Source organism: Callithrix jacchus, chromosome 9 (assembly GCF_049354715.1).
Source record: "Callithrix jacchus isolate 240 chromosome 9, calJac240_pri, whole genome shotgun sequence".
Taxonomy (NCBI): Eukaryota; Metazoa; Chordata; class Mammalia; order Primates; family Cebidae; genus Callithrix; species Callithrix jacchus.
Window position 1 is genome coordinate 94,522,063 of NC_133510.1, and position 27,786 is coordinate 94,549,848.

At 35.9% G+C, this 27,786-nt stretch overlaps 1 protein-coding gene across 15 annotated transcripts in view; it reads left to right on the forward strand.

Moving 5' to 3' along the window:
* MGAT4C (MGAT4 family member C) overlaps positions 1–27,786 on the forward strand; it is a 934,265-nt gene that overhangs the window by 110,194 nt on the left and 796,285 nt on the right. For 2 of the 15 annotated variants that reach the window (XM_054238711.2, XM_035257230.3), the window contains exon 2: positions 14,822–14,887. The exons of the other annotated variants lie outside the window; for them this stretch is intronic. The gene's annotated coding sequence lies outside the window, so the exon portion shown is untranslated. The remainder of the gene's footprint in view (positions 1–14,821; positions 14,888–27,786) is intronic. 15 annotated transcript variants of the gene reach the window in all.

The following is a 27,786-nucleotide window of genomic DNA, read 5'->3' on the forward strand; positions in this document are numbered from 1 at the left end:
AAAAAAAAAAGGCCCTAAATAGTCCATTGAGAGGACATTTGTTTCTAGTACAATAGCTGAAGCAAGAAAGAAAGAGCATTACCTTGTTGATCTTCAGCTGGGAATGTATGTGTTGATTGAATTTTTTTGCCACTCTATGCATGTCCACTAATGACTGTGAAAGCACTAAAAGTATTTATTTTGGGATTATAAAGAAATTTCAGTACTCCCCTTTCTGTGTCCATGTGTTCTCATTTTTCATCACCCACCTATGAGTGAGAATATGCGGTGTTTCATTTTCTGTTCTTGTGTCAGTTTGCTGAGGATGATGTTCTCCAGATTCATCCATGTCCCTACAAACGACACAAACTCATCATTTCTGATTGCTGCATAATATTCCATGGTGCATATGTGCCACTGGGGTCTACTGGGGGGAAAAGGGAAGGGCCAGTGGGAGGGGGAGGTGGGGAGGGATAGCCTGGGGAGAAATGCCAAATGTGGGTGAAGGGGAGAAGAAAAGCACAGCACACTGCCATGTGTGTACCTACGCAACTGTCTTGCATGCTCTGCTCATGTACCCCAAAACCTAAAATCCAATAAAAATTAAAAAAAAAAAAAGAAATTTCAGAAATATTAACCCTTTGCCTGTTATAGTTGAAGATTTTTTATTTTTTTATATGTATTTTTACTTTGTATTTTTTTACTAAATTTTTATGTGTATCATAAAATTTTGTGTATTGTCAAAAAAGTTTATCAATCTTTTTCCTTAAAAAAAAGATATTGGGGGGAGTGGGGGAAGATGGCGCAGTAGGAGCAACTCAGGATTGCAGCTCTCAGTGAAGGCACAGAGGCTGAGTGCAAGCCGCATTTCCAGATGGATCTTTGTTGTCCACAGAATGGGGAAATTCCCAGGTGTAGGAGAGACACAGGATGGCAGCACAGCTGTTTTGGCTGGTGCGCCGTTTTGGCCGGCGCCGCAGTGCAGCGTCACTCTGCACGAAATGTACTGGTCTGGGTGCCCTGTTAAAATGGCAATTTGAGATTTGGGAGGGCAGATTAGCATATCCATCTGATTAAACAAGACTTGGACAGTGAGCCAGGCCAGGAGATTCCCGGGAAGCGACGTTTGAGCTGGCACAGTGGGTTGCTGCACGGGAAGTCACACAGATCTAGGTTTGCTATCAGCAGGCGACTGAAACAGCTGGGAGAGAGTCAACTGTTCAACTTAAAAAAAAAAAAAGGGCTCTGAGGCAGGAAGCTAGGTGATCAGGCTCGGCAGGTCCCACCCCACAGGGACTAAATGGCGATTCGAAACACTTGGGGTTGAGAGTTTTACTGCGGGCACAGCTGAACCAGGATGGTGCAGCTCAGTGGGGGAGGGGCGACCGCCATTACCGAGGCATACCACCCCTAATGAGGTACACTCCCATTGCTGACACAGCTTGCCATTGCCAAGGCAACCCACCATAACAGAGAGAGTCCGCCAATACAGAGGCGGGCCACCATCACCACAGCAGTTTTAACCACACCCATATAAACAGGACTACAGGGAATTATACTCAGCACCAGGGCAAAGCCCAGGGCAGCAGGGCGGAGCCCACAGCAATAGGGCAGAGGCCATGAAAGCAGGGCGGAGCCCATAGCAACAGGGCAGAGCCCATGACAGCAGGGTGGTGCCCATGGCTACAGGGAAGACCCCACTGCAGCAGACAGAGACTCAGCAGGCAAGTAGTGACTAGACTGCCTCCTAGCTGGGCAGGACAGTGCAACAGATACTCATAAATTAAGCTCTAACTCCCAAGACAGAGCATCTGAGGAAAAGAAGAGGTTTGATGAGTTCTGCTGCAGCAGACTTAAACGTACCTGCCTAACAGCCCTGAATGAACAACAGAGCTCACAGGTCAGCACTTGAGCTCCTATAAAGTACAGACTGTCTCCTCAAGCAGCTCCCTGACATTGTATACCCAAAGAGTCACCTCAAAAAGGACTGATCAGACTGACATTTGGTGGGCATCATTCTGGGACAAAGATAGCAGAAGAAGAAATTGGTAGCATCCCTCACTGTTCCGCAGCTGCTACAGGTGTGCTCCAGTAAAGCAGGGCCTGGAGTGGACCTCAGCAGTCTTACAGCAGAGGGGCTAGACAGTTAGAAGGAAAACTAAGAAACAGAAATACTTCATCATCAACCATCTGGGCATCCACTCAGAGACCCAATCGAAAAGTCAGCAACTACTCAGACGACAGGTGGATAAATCCACAAAGATGGGAAGAAACCAATGCAAAAAAGGAGAAAAACACCCGAAACCAGAACACCTCGACTCCTACAAAGGTCCAAAACTCCTCACCAGCAAGGGAACAAAGCTGGACGGAGAAAGAGTGTGATGAAACGATAGAATCAGACTTTATAAGGTGGGTAATGAGAAACTCCCATGAGCTAAAAGAACATGTTCTAAATCAATGCAAAGACACTAAGAACCTTGAAAAAAGATTTGAAAAAAGATTTGAGGAAATGATAACAAGAATGGACAACTTAGAGAGGAATATGAATGAACTGAAGGAGCTGAAAAACACAACACGAGAACTTTGCGAAGCATGCACAAGTTTCAACAGCCGAATTGACCAAGCAGAAGAAAGAATATCAGAAGTCAAAGATCAACTCAATGGAATAAAATGAGAAGGCAAGATGAGAAAAAAAAAGTGCAAAAAGAAATGAACAAAGTCTCCAAGAAATGTGGGACTATGTGAAGAGATGTAATCTACGTTTGATAGGTATAACAAAATGTGATGAAGAGAATGAATCCGGAAAATGCTCTTCAGGATATTAACCAGAAAAATTTTCTGAACATACTAAGGCAGGCCAATATGCAAGTCCAGGATATACAGAGAACACCAGAAAGATATTCCGCAGGAAGAGCAACCCCAAGGCACATAATCGTCAGATTCAAGAGGGTTGAAATGAAGGAGAAAATGCTAAGGGCAACCAGAGAGAAAGGTCGGGTCACCTACAAAGGGAAGCCCATCAGACTCACAGCAGACCTATCGGCAGAAACTCTACAAGCCAGAAGAGAGTGGGGGCCAATATTCAACATCCTTAAAGAAAAGAACTTTCAACCAAGAATTTCATATCCAGCCAAACTGAGCTTCATAAGTGAAGGAAAAATAAAATCCTTTGCAAACAAGCAAGTACTCAGAGATTTTGTCACCACAGGCCTGCTTTACAAGAGCTCCTGAAAGAGGCACTACACATAGAAAGGAACAACCAGTACCAGCCCATTCCAAAAACATACCAAAGGCTAAAGAGCATAAATAAAATTAAAAATCTGCATCAACTATCTGGCAAAACAGCCAGCTAGCATCAAAATGGCAGTATCAAATTCACACATAACAATATTAACCCTAAATGTAAATGGGCTAAATGCACCAATCAAAAGACACAGACTGGCAAATTGGATAAAAATCCAAAACCCATTGGTGTGCTGTGTCCAGGAAACCCATCTCACATGCAAAGATACACAAAGGCTCAAAATAAAGGGATGGAGGAAGATTTACCAAGTAAATGGAGAGAAAAGAAAAGCAGGAGTTGCAATTCTCATCTCTGATAAAATAGATTTTAAAGCAACAAAGATCAAAAAAGACAAAGAAGGTCATTACATAATGGTAAAAGAATCGATACAACAAGAAGAGCTAACGATACTAAATATATATGGACCCAATACAGGAGCACCCAGATACATAAGGCCAGTTCTTAATGACTTATAAAGAGACTTAGACTCCCACACAATAATAGTGGGAGACTTTAACACCCCACTGTCAGTATTAGACAGATCATCCCAACAGAAAATTAACAAGGATATCCAGGGCTTGAACTCAGACCTGGAACAAGCAAACCTGATAGACATCTGCAGAACTCTCCACCTGAAATCCACGGAATATACATTCTTCTCAGCACCACATCACACCTACTCTAAAATTGACCACATAATTGGAAGTAAAGCACTGCTCAGCAAATGCAAAACAACTGAAATCATAACAAACAGCCTCTCAGACCATAGTGCAATCAAGTTAGAAATCAGAATTCAGAAACTAACTCAGAACCGCACAGCTTCATGGAAACTGAAACACTGGCTCTTGAATGTTGATTGGATAAACAATTAAATGAAGGCAGAAATAAAGAAGTTCTTTGAAAACAATGAGAACGAAGACACAACATACCAGAATCTCTGGGACACATTTAAAGCAGTCTTCAGAGGAAAATATATAGCAATAAGTGCCCATATGAAAAGAATGGAGAGATCCAAAATTGACACCCTATAGTCAAAATTGAAAGAGCTAGAGGAGCAAGATCAAAAAAACTCAAAACCTAGCAGAAGATAAGAAATAACTAAGATCAGAGCAGAACTGAAGGAGATAGAGACACGAAAAGCCCTTCAAAAAAATCAATAAATCCAAGAGCTGGTTTTTTGAAAAGATCAACAAAATAGACCACTAGCCAGACTGATAAAAAAGAAAAAAGAAAACAATGAAATAGATGCAATAAAAAACGATAAAGGGGAAATCACCACAGATTCCATAGAAATTCAAACCATCATCAGATAATATTACAAACAACTCTATGCACATAAACTAGTAAATCTGGAAGAAATGGATAAATTCCTGGTCACCTGTGGCATCCCAAGCCTAAACCAGGAGGAAGCTGAAACGATGAATAGACCAATAACAAGGCCTGAAGTCAAGGCAGCAATAAAGAGCCTACCACACAAAAAAAGCCCAGGTCTAGATGGGTTCACAGCCGAATTCTACCAGACACACAAAGAGGAGCTGGTACCATTCTTTCAGAAACTATTCCAAATAATCCAAAAAGAAGGAATCCTTCCCAAATCATTTTATGAGACCAACATCATCCTGATACCAAAACCCGGCAGAGACCCAACGAGAAAAGAAAACTTCAGGCCAATATCCATGATGAACATAGATGCAAAAATCTTCAATAAAATACTGGCAAGCTGATTGCAACAGCATATCAAAAAGCTTATCCATCATGATCAAGTAGGATTCGCCCCGGGGATGCAAGGCTGGTTCAACATACGCAAGTCTATAAACGTAATTCACCATATCAACAGAACCAAAAACAAACACTACATGATTATCTCAATTAATGCAGAGAAGGCATTTGACGAAATTCAACAGCCTTTTATGCTAAAAACCCTCAATAAACCAGGTATAGATGGAATGTATTTCAAAGTAATAAAAGCTATTTATGACAAACCAACAGCCAATATCATACTGAGTGGGCAAAAACTGGAAGCATTCCCTTTGAAATCCGGCACTAGACAAGGATGCCCTCTCTCACCACTCCTATTCAGTATAGTACTGGAAGTTCTAGCCAGAGCAATCAGGCAAGAAAAAGAAATAAATAGTATTCAAGTAGGAAAGGAGGAAGCCAAATTTTCTCTATTTGCAGACGACATGATAGTATACCTAGAAGACCCCATCATCTAAGCCCAAAACCTCCTGAAACTGATAAGCAACTTCAGCACAGTCTCAGGATATAAAATCAATGTGCAAAAATCACAAGCATTCCTATACACCAATAACAGACTGAAGGAGAGCCAAATCAAGAATGAACTGCCATTCACAATTGCTACAAAAAGAATAAAATACCTAGGAATACAACTTACAAGGAACATAAAAGACCTCTTCAAGAAGAACTACAAACCACTGCTCAACAAAATAAGAGAGGACACAAACAGATGGAGAAACATTCCATGTTCATGGTTAGGAAGAAACAATATTGTGAAAATGGCTATACTGCCCAAAGTAATTTACAGATTCAAAGTTATCCCCATCAAGCTACCAATGACCTTCTTCACAGAAATGGAAAAAACCACCATGAACTTCATATGGAACCAAAAGAGAGCCCGCATAGCCAAGTCAATTCTAAGCAAAAAGAACACAGTGAGAGGCATCACATTACCGGATTTCAAACTATGCTACAAGGCTACCATAATCAAAACAGCATGGTACTGGTACCAAAACAAAGATATAGAGCAATGGAACAGAACAGAGGCATCGGAGGCAACACAACATAGCTACAACCATACAATCTTTGATAAACCTGACAAAAACAAGCAAGAGAAAGGATTCCCTGTTTAATAAATGGTGTTGGGAAAACTGGCTAGCCATGTGCAGAAAGCAGAAACTGGACCCCTTCCTGACACCTTACACTAAAATTAACTCCAGATGGATTAAAGACTTAAACATAAGACCTAACACCATAAAAACCCTAGAAGAAAATCTAGGCAAAACCATTCAGGACATAAAAGTAGGCAAGGACTTCATGACCAAAACACGAAAAGCATTGGCAAGAAAAGCCAAATGGGACCTAATGAAACTGCACAGCTTCTGCACGGCAAAAGAAACAGTCACTAGAGTGAATTGGCAACCAACAGAATGGAAAAAATTTTTGCAGTTTACCCATCTGACAAAGGGCCGATATCCAGAATTTACAAAGAACTCAAACAGATTTACAAGAATAAAACAAACAAGCCCATTCAAAAATGGGCAAAGGATATGAACAGACACTTTACAAAAGAAGACATACATGAGGCCAACAATCATATGAAAAAATGCTCATCTTCACTGGTCTTTAGAGAGATGCAAATCAAAACCACATTGAGATACCATCTCACGCCAGTTAGAATGGCGATCATTAAAAAATCTGGAGACAGCAGATGCTGGAGAGGATGTGGAAATATAGAAACACTTTTACACTACTCGTGGGAGTGTAAATTAGCTCAACCATTGTGGAAGACAGTGTGGCGATTCCTCAAGGCCTTAGAAATAGAAATTCCATTTGACCCAGCAATCCCATTAATGGGTATATACCCAAAGGACTATAAATCGTTCTACTATAAGGACACATGCACGCGAATATTCATTGAAGCACTGTCTACAATGGCAAAGACCTGGAACCAACCCAAATGCCCATCGATGATAGACTGGACTGGGAAAATGTGGCACATATACACCACAGAATATTATGCAGCAATCAAAAATAATGCATTTGTGTCCTTTGTAGGGACATGGATGAATCTGGAGAACATTATTCTCAGCAAACTAACATAAGAACAGAAAATGTAATACCGCATATTCCCGCTCATAGGCGGGTGATGAACAATGAGAACACATGGACACAGGGAAGCGAGTACAACACACTGTGGTCTATTGGGGGAAATAGGGGAGGGACAGCGGCAGGGGGGAGCTGGCAAGGGATAGCATGGGGAGAAATGCCAGATGTGGGTGAAGGGGAGGAAGGCAGCGAAACACACTGCCATGTGTGTACCTATGCAACTATCTTGCATGTTCTGCACATGTACCCCCAAACCTAAAATGCAATTTAAAAAAAAAGTTTCACACAGGAACCTCAAGCTTAAGGGTGATATCTCCCCTCAGCATATTTGCTGAATTTTAAAACTGTGAGGGATAAAAGGCTATCAAGTTAACTGAAAAACTTTGAAAAGCAAAGTGAAATTTCCCACCTTTGACACTGCTAAAAGGACAAGATCAACAGGGTTTGAAATGCAAGTCTTAGACAATAACACCTGGAAAAATAAGGAAAACTACTAAAATGGCAACCCAGCCTCCACATAATTTAAGATGATGGATTCCTGGTATGGGTTGGATGTTTGTCCCTTCACATCTCATGTTGAAATGTAAATGTAATTCCCAATGTTGGAAGTGGGGCCCAGTAAGAGGCAGATCCCTCTTGAATGGTTTAGTACCATCTCCTTGGTGATAAGTGAGTTCACACAAAATCTAGTTTTTGAAAAGTCTATAAGCAGATGCCAGCACCATGCTTACTGTATACCTTGCAGAACTGTGAGCCAATTAAACCTCTTTTCTTTATTAAAACAAAAGATATTGATATTCACTAAATGAATATATAAATTCATGCAGTCCCAATCACAGTTCTCATGAGGGAATGTTATGAAAATTGACAAGCTAATTCTAGGACTATTATGAAAATCTAAAAAACCTAAGATAGCCAAAGCAGTTACTAGTGGTAACTTGCTTGCTTTGGCTACTCTAGGTAACACTAGAGGATTAGTGTTATCTGATTTTAAGTAATTTTTAAACTGGAATAATAATCAAGAGAGTGTGGTATTTGTGTATGTTCACTTTTTATAAATTTTATGTTTAAATTTTCTAATCTAATAAACTCTAGAACATTCATGGGACTAAATGTCATTAACTGAATGACTGAACACTAGATACAGGATTGAATTGATTCAACAATATAAGCCTCATCTCACAGAGAGGAATTTTAAGTCCTATAGACGAGAAATACCTCTTTAGAGGACAAAATAACTTTTCTATATAAACTACATAAACATTTTACTTGGTGATAATTACAATTTAATTATCTCATCCAATATGATTATTCATCATTATTATATTTGATGTCCTTTTATAAATCTCTTTCTCTGTGTCTATTGTGCTCCAAAACATATGAAAATAATGCAAATAACATTTAGTTTTCATATCTTAACACGTTATTGAATATATAGTTTACATTAGTTAAGTAGTGAATTAAGCCAGATCCTAAGAAAACTTTTGAGATTTTATAAGCCTAACTTTTTAATATATTCTTCTTATTCTCACATTTTATAGCAATTTACATAACAACAGTTGAAGGAGGATAAAGTAGTGTTGATATGTTGTCTTCCTTAAGGCTTAAATTTGCCTAGTGACATGGCATTATTTACTACAGATCATCAGCAAACTAAGCAATATGCACTGAATTTTCTAAGATACCACCATCTATAATTTGTATTTCTACAAAGAAGTTCAGGGAAAATAGCAGTTATGCTAAAGTTATTAATTACAGTTGTAGAATCAAGAAACCCAGGACATAAATATAAGTCATTTTAAATTAAAAGGTCGTCTGTCTTGAGATGTCCATTACTTAGCTTAGTGTAGATATTGGATTGAGGGAGTGGGAAGGAAAAGCTAAAATTTCGATAGTTTTTAGCTATTTTTAATCTTTAATTTCATTCTGATTTTACATCTTCATGAGATATTGGGTTTTTCTAAATCTGCACACTTAACTGGTTAATATTTGTTAAAAGTACAGGGGTATTCTCACAAGCTAATAGACATAAGAAATCAAGAAAAAATGCAGAATACAAAAAATTTTCTATAATCACCTGGCTCTTTGCTTTATTGGATTGCTTTAATGTGTTATAACTGAAACATTGCAATAACCTAAGTTTCTAGAATGTCCCTCAATGAATATTCTCTAGTTGATTGTCTACTTGAGCATTTTGCATATCATTGGATTAAACTGGAACTATTTTTCAAACCAATGATGAACCTATTCCCTCCATTGGTCCCTCTCCTGGCATTGGTGTTCTAATTTCCTAATCAGTAAGATCTACTTACTGTAGATCAAAACCCTTGGTTTTTGATGTGCAAAGCTCTTATGGTATGAGCTATTGAGGTAATGTACAACCCTCCCCACCACATTTTAAATAAATGCCAACTCTCACAGATGCTGGCTTGCCATGCCATATTCCTTAAAGTTTACCGAGGAAGTGTATTTCTAACTGTTCAAGGCTGGCATACATGTCTGGCCTGAAGTTTCTGAAAATTAATGCTTCCATACCCTGCCCTATTAGCCTTCAACAATTGTTGGCTAGAATTTGAGAAGAAAGTATACCACATCTTTTGTCCTTAAGTTAGGATGTCCTTGTTCTATATTGACTTCCAAAGCTCCCCAGAGAATTAAGGTCAAGTTACCTACATCAGCAACTAGCATAACAACACAACTTTTGTTACCTGTCTTTATCTCTTGTATTTATTTCTTATTTATTTGATAGTTTTTACTAGAATATCTTCCCAAATACAATATTTTTATTGGAATTGTTATCTGGGTTCTTTTTCTGGGAAAAACTGAAATACTACCATGGACAAGTTTGTTTTTGTGTGTGTGTGTGTGTTTTGTTTTGTTTGCCCAAGCAAGCATCTCACACTTAAGTGTCTAGGAGGCCAGTTAAAAAATATAAAAGTAAAGCAGATACAGTTTAAAATGATTGGGAACAGTGGGTAGAAAGCATAGCCCCTGGCAAATCATATTCAAGTTAACTTTTAAGACACCAGAGTACAAACAAGAACACGTCTTCAGGATAAATTCAGCCTCATCTATATAGGGACTTTTCTGTTAAGAGTGATTGGTAGCTACGGCTTTTTCAGCTGATCTATAACTTCCTTGGACATATGTTCCTACCTATGATACTACACTTTAGTTCTTGTGAAAGGATTGACCACATTTGAGTAAAGTTACTAGAGGCTTACTTAAACCAAATTATTTCTTATATCTCTCCATAGATTCTTCTTGTGAAGCCTAATTTCCATTTGTCTAACTTTTGACAAGATACAGCCCATTTCAGTTTACTCATATGGGAACAAGGGACATGAAATTAACAACCCAACAAATATATTGATTCCTCCTATGTTCAAATTACATGTGAGATATTCTTTCAGAGATTCAAGATGACCAAAGTTGCTCCTATAATAAAACTGAATAAACCTTAATCCTCACCATTCAACCCAGGCATATCTATATTCTCAGTGCCTATTAATATACATGTAATATTCAGCTACTGACATCAGTTAGAATCTGTGTTCCAGCTACTATTGTTACTGAAGAAAACCCTTCCCTTGAACAGGCAAGAGTCATTAAAATTTACACAGTGATAGTCATAAGTTTTGATTTTTGCACTCTGCATAATCTCCAAAATTGGCAGCATTCTTTGCCATATGATGCAATGTTTTCTGTCTATTTAACTAAGATGTTTATTATAAACCAGATTTATCTTTAATTATTTAGTAGGGGGAAGGAAGATGTAAAATTGACATTTTTAAAAACAAGAAGAAAATTTCAAAATCTGATATGTAAATGGCCTAATGCCTCAATCAAAAGACACAGACTGGCAAATTGGATAAAAATCCAAAACCCATTGGTGTGCTATATCCAGGAAACCCACCTCACATGCAAGGATACACAAAGGCTCAAAATAAAGGAATGGAGGAAGATTTACCAAGCAAATGAAGAGCAAAAAAAAAGCAGGAGTTGCAATTCTCGTCTCTGATAAAATAGACTCTAAAGCAACAAAGATCAAAAGAGACAAAGAAGGACATTACATAATGGTAAAAGTATCAATGCAACAAGAAGAGCTAACAATCCTAAATATATACACAACCAATACAGGAGCACCCAGATATATAAGGCAAGTTCTTAATGACTTACAAAGAGACTTAGACTCCCACAAAATAATAGTTGGAGACTTTAACACCCCATTGTCAATATTAGACAGATCAATGAGACAGAAAATTAACAAGGATATCCAGAACTTGAACTCATACCTGGACCAAGCAAACCTAATAGACATTTAGAGAACTCTCCACCCTAAATCCACAGAATATACATTCTTCTCAGCACCACATCACACCTATTCTAAAATTGACCACATAATTAGAAGTAAATCACTACTAAGCAAATGCAAAAGAATAGAAATTATGACAAACAGTCTCTCAGACCACAGTTCAATCAAGTTAGAAATCACAATTAAGAAACTAACTCAGACCACACAGCTTCATGGAAACTGAACAACTGGCTCTTGAATGTTGACTGGATAAACAATGAAATGAAGGCAGAAATAAAGATGTTCTTCAAAACCAACGAGAATGAAGACACAACATACCAGAATCTCTGAGACATATTTAAAGCAGTCTCTAGAGGAAAATATATCGTAATAAATGCCCACATGATGAGCAAGTAGAGATCAAAATTGACACCCTATTATCAAAATGGAAAGAGCTAGAGGAGCAAGATCAAAAAACTCAAAACCTAGCAGAAGACAAGAAATAACTAAGATCAGAGCAGAACTGAAGGAGATACAGACACAAAAAAACCTTCAAAAAATCAATAAATCCAGGAGCTGGTTTTTCAAAAAGATCAACAAAATAGACCACTAGCCAGATTAATAAAAAAGAAAAGAGAGAATAACCAAATAGATGCAAAAAAAAAAAAAAAAGATAAAGGGGAAATCACCACAGATTCCACAAAAATTCAAACCATCATCAGAGATTATTACAAACAACTCTATGCACATACACTAGTGAACCTGGAAGAAATGAATAAATTCCTGGACACTTGAATCCTCCCTAGCCTAAACCAGGAAGAAGTCAAAACCCTGAATAGACCAATAACAAGGTCTGAAGTTGAGGCAGCAATTAAGAGCCTACCATCCAAAGAAAGCCCAGGTCCAGAATTCACAGCCAAATTCTACCAGACATACAAAGAGAAGCTGGTATCATTCCTTCTGAAACTATTCCAAATAATCCAAAAAGAGGGAATCCTTCCCAAATCATTTTATGAAACCAACAACATCCTGATACCAAAACCCGGCAGAGACTCAGCAAGAAAACAAATCTTCAGGCCAATATCCATGATGAACATAGATGCAAAAATCTTCAATAAAATATTGGCAAACCTGTTGCAATAGCACATCAAAAAGCTTATCCACCATGATCAAGTAGGATTCATCCCGGGGATGCAAGACTGGTTCAACACACGCAAGTCTATAAATATATTTCTTTCAACTTAATTTTAAAATTAAGCACTCAACACTTATAAATATTAATAACTAATGTGAACACCTCCTAGCTTCTTTGGCTCAGTTATCTGCTGGTATACTAAAAATTTTTAATTATCTTTATTTCTTGATAATTTTGTTAGGATATGGCTTTGTAAATGTTTTTTAAAAATCTGACTCTAGCAAGATACTCAAATTCACATCTTATACCAGTTAAATCTCTAGAGATACTCATTTATTGATTGCAATCTCCCTTTGATATTTTTCTTTGCTTTACATGATATTACACACTCTGTATTTCCAAACCTGACTACTCATTCTCCTACTCTGATTTCCAAAGTTAGGCATGGCCTACAGCTTTGTTCTCAGGGTTCCCTCCTCTTCCTATACATAACTCTTGATACTCTCAGTCATAGCCTCATGTAAGATTTTTATCACATAATTCCCAAAAGTTAAAGTCAATCATCTTTGAATAGATTGGCATGTTAGGTACACAAGCCAAAATTCTTAGAGATTCAACTTTCATTGAGGAGTAGACTTGGAAATAAAATGTTTAACTTCTCACCCTTCGCCACGCTTCCAGTTTCCATAATCATAAATTCTTGATATTATTCAGAAGCCAGAGGCAGGTTCTAAGGTAATTATACAATTATAACTGTTTGTTATACTTCTAATTGTTGATATTATATGAAAATGAGTTGATGACACTGTCCTAATGACAGTGTCAATTAGTATGCCTAGTAGTCAATTACTTAGTATAACTCTTTGGCCAATTAATAGGGCAAAGTTAGCACTTTTTTCTTTTGAGCTACACATGGCTTGGTCAAAGGAATTTTGCACATATTTACATCTCTCTAATCAAATACCCACTCATATATTGATAAGTAATGATGCAGTAATACAGGGCTTGGTTCCTATTTGCTTATAAATCCATTATTGATGATAATCAAACTAACTCTCTTGGCATTAATTGTGATGGGTAACTTATGAGCTACAGGGCTAACTGTTAAAGACTGAAGACTCCCACATTCATAGGGTGGATAGTTTCTCTTCTGCATTTGTCACAGTACTTTGGGTCATTCCTGACTCATATGAGCAACTCAGGTCTACAGTCTTTCAAATTGAACATATCAGCTAGTTATTACCAGCTTTTTTATTTTTAATTTACTTCCAGCCACCACTGAAAATAAAAGACTACTGTCAGTTTTTAATTTTACTTTAGAAAGCAAAAGACATATCTGCACGTTTCAAATGCCAGATCACTCTATAACTGTTATCAATTACATTAACTAAGAGAAAATTGTAGTGAAATTTGCTCTGAGAAAGAAAAAGAGCATTGCCCTAAAACCTTTGTTAACAGATAGCTGTCCATAGCTATTGTGTTTTTCATAATTTAGCTACATTTTGTCCAATTTATGACAAAATTTTAGAGGACATAGAGAAAATACAATTTCAAAGAGAAATAATTGTGAAATTATTCATGTGTAGCTAGTTTAATATGAATCAAAACAACCTCCACACAAGTACAGGCTGATTAAATAGTTGAATTGACTGATTGCTTCGAAATACATGCCTAGTAGGACAGCCATTTAAATTTCCTAACAAGCTGCACAGTTCAGAAAGTTTGTAAGCCATTTAGGAAAATGAAACTTATGGCTCAACAGCATTTCTACTAACGTTTAGAAAACTATAGCTTGCATTTAAAATGATTTTAAATGTAAATCAGTGTTCAAAGATATTTTACATATATTAACTCATTTAATCCTCATTGAAATCCTGCATAAGGAGTACCAGAGGATGCTCTGAGTTTATCAGAGATTTGTCAAAGATTACACAAATAGTATTGAAGTACACATTCGAACTCAGTTTATCAGGTTCCAAGTTTAGTGCCATCCTCATCACTTCATTTATATTTAAGTACCTAATATGAGTCAGTACCTGGTAAGTACATCAGAGGACAGAAACCAAGAACACAATTTTGAATAGGATAATATTTTTGCTTTCGATTAGCTTTAAATATAGCAAGTGAAACAAAAAAGTGATTAGATCTTGCTATTTTGTTAAATTATCACATCCAGGGTAAGTATAATGTGTCTCGACAGCAACACAGAAGGAGACATTACTTATATATGGAGGGGGCACAAAGAAGATATCTAAGGTGTTATTTGTTGATCTTCCTGTAATAGTGAGGTCTATGGAGATGAAGGACTGTTCCAGATGAGAAGAGTGAGGAGCATGTAGAAGGATCTGAGGTAAGAGAAAATGATTCTTGTTGTTTGTTAAGTGAACTATGAATAACTCACTATATTTGAAGTTTAGTATTTCATTGAGAAACAGTGTAAAATAAACAGGTTTTCAGCCTTCTCAGGAATATTTGGGCTCTGGAAATGTTTTTGTATGTCAGAATGACGAAGAAGCAGTTATTACCAAAATTGAGGATCTCATTGCAGGGGTTGTCCAGTACAGTGGGAAATTTTCTCAACCTTAAATTATAATTGTGGTCTCCTGAGCAACATAAATAACAAATCATCAAAAGCCTTGGAGAATAAATCAGGACATTTGAGCTGTCTCCAGAGGTACTTAAAGTGTTTAAAGGCCCCTGGGCCCTAAAGGGTTTTAAGCAGAGGTTTAATACAACAAAATTTCTGCTTTAAAAGGATCCTTCCAGTTGCCTTGTGGAGAATGCATTAGAAAATCTGAAAATAGACAATACCACAAGTGTTTGTTCTGCCCTGAATAGGAAAGTCTAAGAGAGCAAGAGATTTGGCCAACACAAAGAGAATTTCACTGCATTGACTCTACCCACTGGAAAATGTGGATGCCAGCTTTCTGTGAGCAGAGTGAATGAGAGGGTATGAAATGTGCTAGAAGAACAAACTCAAATAATAGTCGTCACAGAGGCTGGAGCAAAATCCACTTCAGATATTGGTGATATTCCCTTTTTTAGACATAGACAGCTCTGTAATTCTACCTCGTTAAAACAAATGCCTCAAATCTTTGGTTTAAGTTCCTAAGCTGAATTTCTATTTCTACGGCTGAAATAAACCTTTATTGATTCACATGGGGGTATTTAGTCATTCCATATCTTGATTCTTACAGAAATTCACTACCAGAAACAGAGATTCTCAGTTTAAATTTTTGTAGTTTTATGAAAAAGAAGATACTTTAATGAAGACAGATTTACTAATTCATTCATTCATTCATGCATCATTAATCAAAACATAATTATTATGGGTATTGAGATAAGCATTCAACAGGTATAAATCATATTTAAAGTTTGGTCTTCTAGGCCAGTATTTCTGGCATTGACATATTTTTCTCTGTATTTCCAAGGATTACTATTACCTTGCTATTTAACTTCCTTTGAAATTTAACCACACTGTAAAAACCCATGCCTAGTATATTGTAAAGTTTGGACTCCAAAATAAGAAGTAGAAATGCAAAGCCAAAATTACATTCATAGATGTATGTGAATATTTTCTGAAATTGGTACCTCATTTATACCAAACATGTCTTTAGTTCTTCAAATAAAAAATACTTTGATTACACAGAAGTTTGTTCATTCTCCAGATGCAAACTGCTTCATTTACATGACCATTATGAATCTAAATATATATGACTTTCTTGGTATCATTTAGTTATTCCAGACCTTCTATGTCATTTTAAGAGATTAAATGTCTTTCAGTAGATGGTGGAGAGCCTAATTTTTTTAAAAAAAAATTTGTTTTACACAGGTGTAACGCAGGTGGTACACCCTTTCCTCTCTGCCCCATAGGGTGTAGCTCTAACTACCCTCTAGGGAAGAGAAGGTTGGGTGAACAGCCTTACTATTTCTTCAGCTCAGTACTTATCTGCAGGCACATTCTCTTCACTGCCCAGGAGTACTTAAGGGAAGTACAGGCTGATACATGCAGAATGGATTTGCATCATGGTTCTTCTTCAGCAACTCGCTTCAGCCTCTTCCCGTGAACCAATACACATTTTAAGCTGACTATGTTTCCATTTTTTTATTGTCGGGTTTGGATCATTGTCATAAAATTGTTCATACTGTGGTAGAAGGGCCTCAGATGTGGTGTAGCTATTTTTTTTAAGTGACATACATGAAGAAGAGCTTTTACCACACAGAATCTCAGAGTGTGTTCTGCAAAACCACACCCTCATCCATACTCAGACTCATAATTCTGATTTTGCTATGCTAAGTATGTTCTGGGTTTCATAATAAAGCACATAGAAATAGTGAATAATGAATGATGGAGTATCTAAATCACTTGTGATTTTTTTTTACCTCATTTTGAGAAGTGATGAGAGTTGGTATTTATCACAAGTGGTTGTTTCAATCCATTACACCACTCCACAGAGAGACAGAGTTCCACTGGAGTTTTAGATGAACCAAAATGTACTATGAAACTGGATTGAGTGAAGGAGGAGAGATTGTGAAAGATTCTTCTGTTTCTTTCTTGAAACACTGTACAGGTGTGCTACATATACTCAGTTTACCTTTCGAGGTTTCCCGTTCATCCTTCCCCACCCTGCTTTGGTACCAGTAGACCAATCTTTACTGTCTTTATCAATCATCTTTCTTTTTTTTTTTTTTCTTAGCATCTTGTTGAGTCTGGATAATGGAAGCTATCCTCAGGAGAGAAAATAGAGTGAAGTTCTTTAGTTCCGTGGTTCTCCCTGCCGGGTCATAAATTAGCCCCTGCTGAGTTTATCTACCAAATTTTACAGCTCTTGTGGAGCAGTACTGTCTTGTAGTTGTAGTTACATCACCAACTTTAGCCCGCTGTAAATTTCAGTATATGTTCCTTCCCACTGCCTCTTTAAGCCAAGTAATATTCATATCTCCTGCTGTTGTTCAACTCAGCGGGCTTCCATACACCTTGTTGGTTTTCTTTGAACTTGCCCGCATACTTTGAAACTGACCTTGCATTAAAGTCTCCTAAATCACTACATTTTGACTGTGCTACTTTTTCCTGCTGATACCAACATTCATATTACTTAATACTTAATAACAATTTAATTGAGTTAAAAAAGAGAGAGCCACACTTAGCTGTGAAAATAGAAGTAAATTTAATTTTACACCTGTCAAATTTCAAATGCCTGACTAGTATTTCAGGAGTCAGGTGTCTGAGTCGTAATCCTATAGAGATGGAAGACTAAAGGGGTACCTGGGATGGATACTGATTTGCAGTTAAATAAAATTTATGAACCTGGAAAAATCTGAGCTTCATTTAACAATCTGTAAAATTAAGGTTATTTTCACTGTGCTTTCATCCCTGTGAGTCTTTATTTCATACTATCCAGCTAATTAAAAGAGCAGGAACTTAAGAGACCCAGAAATCTATCATAGGCAGAAAACGTATATGAAAGCTGAAATGTCTTATTTTGTGCCAATACTTTCCGACCATTTACATCAAATGTAAAATAATCTCTTCAAGAGAAAGCTTATTTTCCCCTGGGATACATTATCTCTTAAAACTTAAAATATATATGTATCATAAGTTATTAAATCACTGAAGTATATATTGATATTTTCAGCAGTATATAATTGAGAATGTATTTTCTTTGTATATAATCTATCTCTAATGTTAAAAAATAATTTAATGTTACACAGTGTGGCTGTCTCCCTAGTTCTTTGTGAAGAAATGCTTGTATTAACTCTACAGCACTTATAGTGTCTGAATGGAAGCCAGAGAGTGACCTGAGACTCACACTGAAATGACACTTCTACAAACACACACACACATACACACACACACAACCTATACACACACATACACATACATGTACACACACATGCACACACATACACATGTACAAACACATGCACACATTTTTCTTGGAATAATGACTGTTAGATACTTCAATCTTTGAAATATGAAAATATCTTTAAAATGTAATAGCTTTAGTTTGTGAATAACAAATCACCTGTAAATACCATTTAATCGAGATGGAAGACTTAAGATATATTAGTATTCTTTCCTTATTATTGGTAACATGCTAAACTGTTTCCTATCTTTTCACGTTTATTTACAATCCTATTAAGAGGCTCTGAATATATACTAATTTGCTATGCTAAGGAGTGCTTTTCAGTTTTCTGCTAGGAGAATGCTGCATAATAATCCTCCAGAAACTCAGTGGCTCAATAATTATTCATTTAAACTCAGTAGTCTTCAGGTCCACTAATCTCAGTTAGTCTAAACAGACTAAACTGGTACACAGGGTTTCGTTCATGTATATTCATTCTGGTAATCTGACAACAGAAAAAAGGCAAACTGAGGCACATCATACTCAGAGCAAGGTGGAAGCAGAAACACATAAATGCAACATTTCTTAAGGCACTGTTAAGCATAAACACATAAATGCAACTTTCTGTTAACTCTAAAGTTGTCATCTGCCCTTTCTTTAATGGTTAAAACCAGTCAAAGAGCCATGCTTAACGTTAATCAATTATGGAAGTATACAAACACTGAACATCAAGCAAGCGCTTGAGAAAAAGGAAGAATTTTTGACAAACAATGCAATATACCAAATAGAGTGCACAAAGAGACCTTTGTTCTCAGTTGGTTTTAGGGTTTTAGTTAATTAGCAGATATTCACTATGCTTTTGTAGACTTCAGAAACTTAAATCAGGGAGTGTTCAGTGTGAGATAAATAATATATGAATAATATATCAATCCTTGATAACCCTAAGCCCAAATGGTGACCCAAGAAAGCACAGAAGTAAGTATATAAATTGACATGGACTAACTCTCTTATTAATTTTCAATGTCTAAATAAATGAATAGACCTTAAAAATTAAAAGTAAATAATAGAATATGTGAATATAATGTTGTTTAAATAGAAAACAATTTTGTAAGCTGTTTTACTTGTTTACTTTTAAATAGGTAGTCTAAAATTATGGAAGAATTAAATAAATTCTGTTCATGATAGTTCTCTATTATATTTAGTATTCTAAAGTGAGATCCTATTCAAAAGGAGCATCTCAGGATTGGAAGAGTCCTTAGATGACATGAAAATCTCAGGCATTTGGCTAGGAATAAGAGGAAGATGAATCATTTTGCACAAGCAAAAGTATTCTTGCATTAAATTTCTGAAATCTTTGGGGGTAGTTTCTATGTGTTGTGTCAGAGACTGATCCTGGGTGATCACTTTGTATTCTGATTTAAAAGTAAATTTTATTTTTCTTCTTGCCAATTACATAAAACAATGTTCAAGCATTACTTACACTTCAGATAACTAAAGTGGCACGAAACAAAAAACGTTGGTTTTCTAATTTTTAACTCAATGTTTCTAAGCCACTATTTTTTAGTTACTGTCATGCAAAAAGTTAGCAAATTACTACACTCGGTGTGTTATTTAAACATAAAAATATGCATTATAGTTTCAAAAGACAAATGAGGATCATATAAAAATATTATGCAATACTTTCTACAGTTGATAACCTGGACAACCTATAATAAAACCACATAAGTTAAAATATAATCTGAAACCATTTTAAATCTTTTATTTTAAATTATTTTTATCCCATCCACTAATGATGGGCACTTGGGTCTTTGCTATTTTGGATAGTGCTGTGATGAACGTACGAGTGCATGTTTCTTTTTGGTAAAACTATTTATTTATTTTTTTTGGCGGGGGGGATGTAGAGAACATAATCCTAAGTGAGTTAACCCTGGAACAGAAAACAAAATACTGCATGTGCTCACTTATAAGTGGGAGCTAAATACTGAGTACACATAATGATGAGAACAATAGATAGTGTACACTACTAGATTGATAAGGGAAAGAGGTGGGTATGAGTTCAAAAACTACCTGTTGGATACTATGCTCACTACCTGGGTGATGGAATTTGTATTCCAATCCTCAGTATCACATATACCCTTGTAACAAACCTGCACATGTACTCTCTGTATATAAAAGTTAAATTTATTTTTTAATTAGATGCAACAATTTTCACTAATTTGCATTCATATAACAAACCCATACCATATGTGTCAAAATTACTTGTTTTAACTTAATGTCACTAAGAATACAACCAGATTGATAGGTATTTTCTAGGAGAATTGCTGTTTTGAAGGCCATGAGGACTTTGAGGCTTTTCTGAAATCTTGTGAAAGCTGAGAAACCTAATACAGAAGTGTTATTAAAACACAGGTTGACATTTTACTATAAAAAATATCTAGGAGAAGTACTGTGTAGAAATGGTTTATGCATAAAAACTGCAAAATCAGAAGTGGCATTAAGTTTCAAAAAATATATTTTTTGTTCCAATTTAATATTCTAATTAAATGTATCCTTTATTATCTTTTTAGTTAATAAAAGCTTATATTTAGTCTTTCAACTTTTTTTCAGTGTTATAAAAACACTTCTACAAAATTCTTTAATTTGGCTTTAAAATGTTCTACTGAGCAAAATCTACAATAGAAAGCAAAAAGCATTATAAAAATATAATGAATCCTATCTTAATGACCGTGATTATTTTACAACTTTTGAAGTATCACAAAAGTAGTATTTTTTCAAAAATAAAAAGATTCCAAAACTCCACACTTTCTCATAATAATCTGAAATAAAATTAATTCTATTGTCCTCATAAAAAGAGAACGTAGCTTTCAACATTGCCTGCAACAAATTTGGGAAAGGATTGAAATAACGAAGTGTTCTTGCTAAAATGAAAATGAACATTTTGCTTCATGTATATTTGTAATTTCAAAAACAATGATGTGAATCAGAAATAGTTATGGACTTAGGGATAAAAACGGAGTTTTCAATATTCTTAGAGAAGCTTTTTAGCTATGAATAGCTCATAAGGAATATTATATTATAAATAGACTCTCAATTTACAGAAACATACATATATATATACACACACACACACACATATAATATGCCTGAGGACGTGTGTATGTGTGTTTGTGTGTGTGTGTATACTTATGCATACACACACGTGTGTGTGTATATACCTATAAAGGTATATACACATTGTGGGTATACATATACACACACACACACACACACACACACACACACACGCACACATGCAAAAATAGTTGTTCCTCAGTATCCAAGGGGGATTTGTTCCAGAACCACCAGACAGATACCAAAATCCATGGATGCTCGAGTTCCTCACATAAACTAGTGTAGTATTTGCGTTTAACCTGTGTACATCCTCCATTACACTTTAAATAATCTCTAAATTTCTTATGATTACTTATATCTAATTCAATGTAAATGCTATATAAATAGTTATTATTCTGTATTGCTTAGAGAATAGTGATAAAAAAGACTGTACTTATTCAGTACAGATACAAACATCCTTTTTTCCCCAAATATTTTCCATCTGCAGTTGGTTGAATCTACAAATGTAGAATCCATGTATATGGAGGGCTAGCTGTATATATACATATTCTTCCTAAGTGAGAATACATGTTTTATTTATTTGAATGTTATTAAAAGAATAAATTACTAAAAATGATTTATATCTAAATATATAAATTTCAATTTAAAGTTGAATAAGAAAATGTATTTGAATTTGGAAGTTTATTCTTTATGAATAAAATACAGACTTATAATTATAATAGCATATCCTTAACATGTACAAATGGTTTATATCATTTGTAGCTTATTTGTTTGCTTTCCAAAAAGTTTTGTCTTAATTATAACATAGAAGTTTTTATTTTGTTTTGTTTTGTTTTGTTTGTCTTGGGAAGTATAGCTGAATTAAAAATCTGCCTTACCCATCTTAAAGAGAGCAATAAGACAAAAATTAGAATGCCAACAGTAAATAAAAGTGGATATCCTGACTGCAACCATTTGATGGCATTTATTCAATGCTTACTACACCAAAATTCTTCCTCTTGTCCCTTTCTGCTATAGCTATAAATAAGCATTTAATAAAATTTTATAATAAAATATATTTTTCCCAGTAATAGCATGGATACTATAAAAAAAGATAAAAGAGCTATTATGTTAACCTCTTTAGTTTTAGAGGTGCATAGGACCAGGAAATTTTGTGGCAGGAGTGGAAATTCAACTCCAAAGTGCTAATTAATAAGCCCAGTCTTTTACTTAATTTATTTTTACAATTGAAATGTATAGACATATGTGTCATATTTTTAACACTTTCTATTAATAATCAGTCTTGAAATTTCATTGATACAGAAGCTGACTTCTAAAAGCAGTAATGTAATTGAAAAATATGTAATATATTCCTCCTATGAGTTGCATGAATGTAAACTGAATTTCATACTTGAAACTGACTATAAAATGGAATGAGTGGCATGATTCATTTAGCAAATATTAATTGAGTACCTGCTCTGTGTATTGGCTTTGTGGATCTATTAGTGAACAAAGCAGGCAAAATTCCCACCTTTATGAAGACATTTATTGTAGAAGGGAAACAGAAATTAAGCAAGGAACTGCATAAAATATGCCATATATTGAATAGTAACAAGTGTTAAAATTAAAAGAAAAAAGTTAAGGACAGGTTAAGTCTAAGAATTGAAATAAAAATTTTAATTGGGTTATTTAGGCTGGAATATCTCACTAAAAACATTATTAAAATATAGAGATCTGAAGAAAATACAAATATGTGTGAGAAGAGAATCCAGATAAAGGGAACAGCCAGAGCAAAGACCTTGAGGTGTTGTGTGAACTTAAGGCAGTTTTGAAATTATGAAGAAGGAGTATGAAAAAACACTCATCATCACTGGTCATTAGAGAAATACAAATCAAAATTACATTGAGATAACCATCTCATGCCAGTTAGAATGACGATCATTAAAAAATCAGGAGACAACAGATGCTGGAGAGGGTGTGAAAAAATAGGAACACTTTTACACAGTTGGTGGAAGTGCAAATTAGTTCAACCACTGTGGAAGACAGTGTGGTGATTCCTCAAGGATCTAGAAATAGAAATTCCACTTGACCCAACAATCCCATTGCTGGGTATATGCCCAAAGGACTATAAATCATTCTATTATAAAGACACATGCACACATATGTTCATTGCAGCACTGTTTACAATAGCAAAGATCTGGAACCAACCCAAATGCCCATCAACTGGACAAAGAATATGTGGCACATATACACCATGGAATACTATGCAGCCATAAAAACAGATTCGTTTGTGTCCTTTGTAGGGACATGGATGAATCTGGAAACCATCATTCTCAGCAAACTGACACAAGAACAGAAAATCAAACACCACATGTTCTCTCTCATAGGTGGGTGTTGAACAATGAGAACATGTGGACACAGAGAGGGGGCCATCACACACTGGGGTCTGTTGGGTGGTCTGGGAAGGCATAGTGGGAGGAAGGATGGGGAGGGATAACATGGGCAGAAATGTCAGGTATAGGTGATGGGGGGATGGTGGCAGCAAACCACCTTGCCATGAACATACCTATGCAACAATCTTGCATGATCTGCATATGTACCCCAGAATCTAAAGTACAATATAAATAAATAAATAAAGGAGTGACAAAGGCAATGACCTCTGAGAAATGCTGTGGTAGTTGAGGTCCATGAGGGGCAGAAAGTCAGATTATAAGTAAGTTTACAGGATAAATTGAACACTCTAGCATTCACTTTGAAAAGAGAAACTGTGATCAATTAAAGCCTTTTCAGTAGACTGGTATGGTGAGCTGTCCTAAGTTTAACCAGGGCTTCTTTTTAAAATAGACTAAAAAGTGAAAGGAAAAGCAAGAAAAAAGAAGATAAATAGGCAGTTTATTCTAAAATTTACGTAAGAGACACTAATGATTTGGACTAGTGTGTAAGCAGGAACTGCTGAGATATATTTTGAACGAAGTGCTGCTACCAGTATTTACTAAAGCTGCGCATGCGAGAGGAATAAAAGACTAAAGGAAGGCTCGTTTTTTTTAAACTGGGCAACTGGAAGGAAAGAATTGTTATTGACTGTGTTGGTGAAGACAAAACAGGAGATTTTAGGGGTGGATGTGACAATCTCAGTTTTTGACTTGTTAAATCTTATATAACTAACTTATGTAGTTGTACAAGTAAGTTTGGAGTTCAGAAAGGATTAGGAGATGGAGACATAAATTTGAAAGACATCAGGACTGGCATGGAATTTGTCTTCGAAACTGAATGAAATCACTTAGGGGAATCAATATAGAGATACAGTTCAAATACTGAATCTTGAGGTAGCTTACTATTTAGGGGTTTGCTAGATGATATAAGAAAAAAGTAGACTGAGAAAAAATAGCAAAATAGAAGGAAAACCAGGCTTGTGGGTTATTAGGAAAGAGGCCTAGTTTTTAAAAAAAGTATTTTAGTTGGCTAGACTCATCAATGGTGCCAATTGCTTCTGATAGGCCAAAAAAGGTAAGGACTGAGAATAGACCATGAGACTTAATACTGTAGAAACTAATGTTAGCAACAAAATGAGGAGTTAGGGTGGAGCTGTGGGAATAAAAATTTGATGATAGTGGATCCAAAAGAAAATAGGTAGAAAAAAATTTAAGGTATCAAATATTGCAGCCATTTCAATGAGTGTTACTTTACAGGTAGAAGAGAAATGAGATGATACCTCGAAGAGAACGTGGGCAAGATAATTAGTCTTTATAAAATTGGCAGATAACTGCAAGCTACTTTGATGTTGATGGGTGTGATCCAGTTGATGGGCAATATTTGATGGTCCGAGAGAGATGGGAAAATTACTAGAGCAATGCGCATGAGAAGGAAAGGGATAAGGGCATGTATACAATAGAAGGGTTGTATTTACTTAGGGTACCATCCATCATAATAAAATAAATTAGAGTATTCAAGTACAAATGTGGAAAAATGGATGTGAAGGGACAATTTGTGGAATTTCTCTTTTCAACAATTTTCTTTTTTCTGTGAAGTAGAAAAAGTGGTCACAGCAGATGATAATTTTGAGGCAAAAGGACATAGTACAAAAGACTGCTATATAAGTACAGTAAAAAAGTAAATGAAATACGGTAATACAATGTGAGTTAGTGCTCATAAACTTAAAGTAGAGTCAGTCCTGGGGGTTTGGGTTTCCCTCCAGGCTTGTTCACTGGTAGAGGTGCAGATGAACAGTATGTGGAGAATTGTTTTTAATCTTGGTTGGAGTGGTTTACTTTATATATTATACAAAATGTGATAGGAAGAATTGTTGTGTTTAAGGAAGTGATTTTATAGTAATTAGCAATACAATTTAAGGTGGATAACAAGGGAAGTATGACTGTTAGGTGAGGAAGGAGACATAAGGAAAAGTGATAAGGTTTCAGTAACTTCAAACAATTCTTAGGGTTGGATTCTTAGAGGGAGTGAGGTGAAAAAATAGAAAGTTATAAGACATGTTTCAACCTGAGGTGTTGGAATAATAGTAATTGTTAGTAAGGCAAAGTCATGGGTATGATCACAGAAGTTAGTTTTGGAATTAAAATGAGGACGAAGATTATACAGAAGAATGGAGGAGCTAGGTCTTGAACTTTGCGTTTACTACCACAGAAATAGTGTTGGAGAGAGTTACAATGAGTCAAGAGCTAAGATTATCAAAGAACAAAGGAAGGGGACTTTTGATGACAGCAACAGAAAGAGGCTGTTTATAAAAAAGGTAAAGATTGTATGAATATTTCTTCAGGTTGATGAATACCAAAAGACACCCCACATTGGATAAAATGTATAAAGTATGCAGAAAAAAAGGTTATCATTGGAAAATAGCCAGGTTTAAGTCAGAGCAAGTCAGTGTGACAGACACTCAAGGAAGAGATTAAGGACATAGTCCATTTTGCTAATAACTGAACTTAAGAGAAAAACATGTAGATGGTGGAAGGATGAACAATCAGTTTCACAAGAGACTGGAGTAGGAAGATATTTCAAAGATTATATGATCTGATCTTTTGTATCTCAAAATACAAAATAAATTCCTCACAATACAACTCATATCTAGTCTTCATTTGAATATTTCCTGTGACTGCCTTCTTACAAAGCAACACATTCAAAAAAATTACGCATTTTTCCATGTTCACAAATACTTTCATTAACCCCAAAATCAAATAGAAATCTATCCATCACAGATTCTTCATGATTAGGATTCTCCTTTGCTTTCTGGTGCTGGTCCCAGGTGATTATTTCCGCTCAGCTTTAACCATCAGATTTGAACTATCTGGCTTCCATGCCCACCTCCCCCTTTCTTTCTGATGTGGAGTGTTTACAATTTTTCCAGTTACTTCTTTCAAATCATGAATGATTTCTTCAACTGAAATCATCACCTTAATAGCTACCATCATCACAGACAATGTCTACAAGGAGGGGCCCAACTTACTGATCCTCTCTCAAGATTAATCATCTCCCTAATACCTCCATACTCTTCTCTTCTCTTTTTGCACAATATTTACTATTTACCATATTTAAATCACTCTTAACTCCCTTGTTCTAATCTCACACTCATCAGGCAAAATGAAACTCTGGACAAAACCCCCAAATAGCAAAGCATCCTACAGTAGATTGAATTCTCTACAGTTTATGTTCACCAAACTCAAGTGGGCTTTCCACAATACATATGGCCAAGTTTCTACTTCTTTCCTCCCTGTATTAGTCTCAGTAGATTATTTCACGTCTTACCAGAACAAATACATCAGATGGTAACTACATAATCTTTTTGCTACCATATTTAAGAACTGACCTGCTGCATCTCTGTCCCAGTCAGTTCAGACTATTGTATAATAGAATACCACAGACTTGGTGACTTAAACAATAATAATTTATCTCACAATTTCAGGAGCTCGAAAATCCAAGATCAAGGATCTGACATATCTGGTTTATGGAGATGGCACTCTTCCTGATTTGCAGTTGGTAATCTTCTTTTGTATCCTCATATGGTACAGAGTAGAGAGGGGGAAGCAAGCTCTCTTGGCTCTCTTTGTAGGGGGGTTATTAATATAACTCTAGAGGGTACCATCTGATGACTTAAGCCCAAAGAGTCTACCTCCTTCTGCCATTACATTGGGGCTTAGGATTTCTATATATGAATTTTGAGAGGAGGGCACAAATATTCAGCTCATACTACGCCCATTTCCATTACAATGAAGGACATGCTACTTGGATTCAATTTCAGCCCCTAAACATCCATTCCTCTCTGTTCTCACTGTTTTTAGCTGTTTTTGTTCCTAAATGTTCA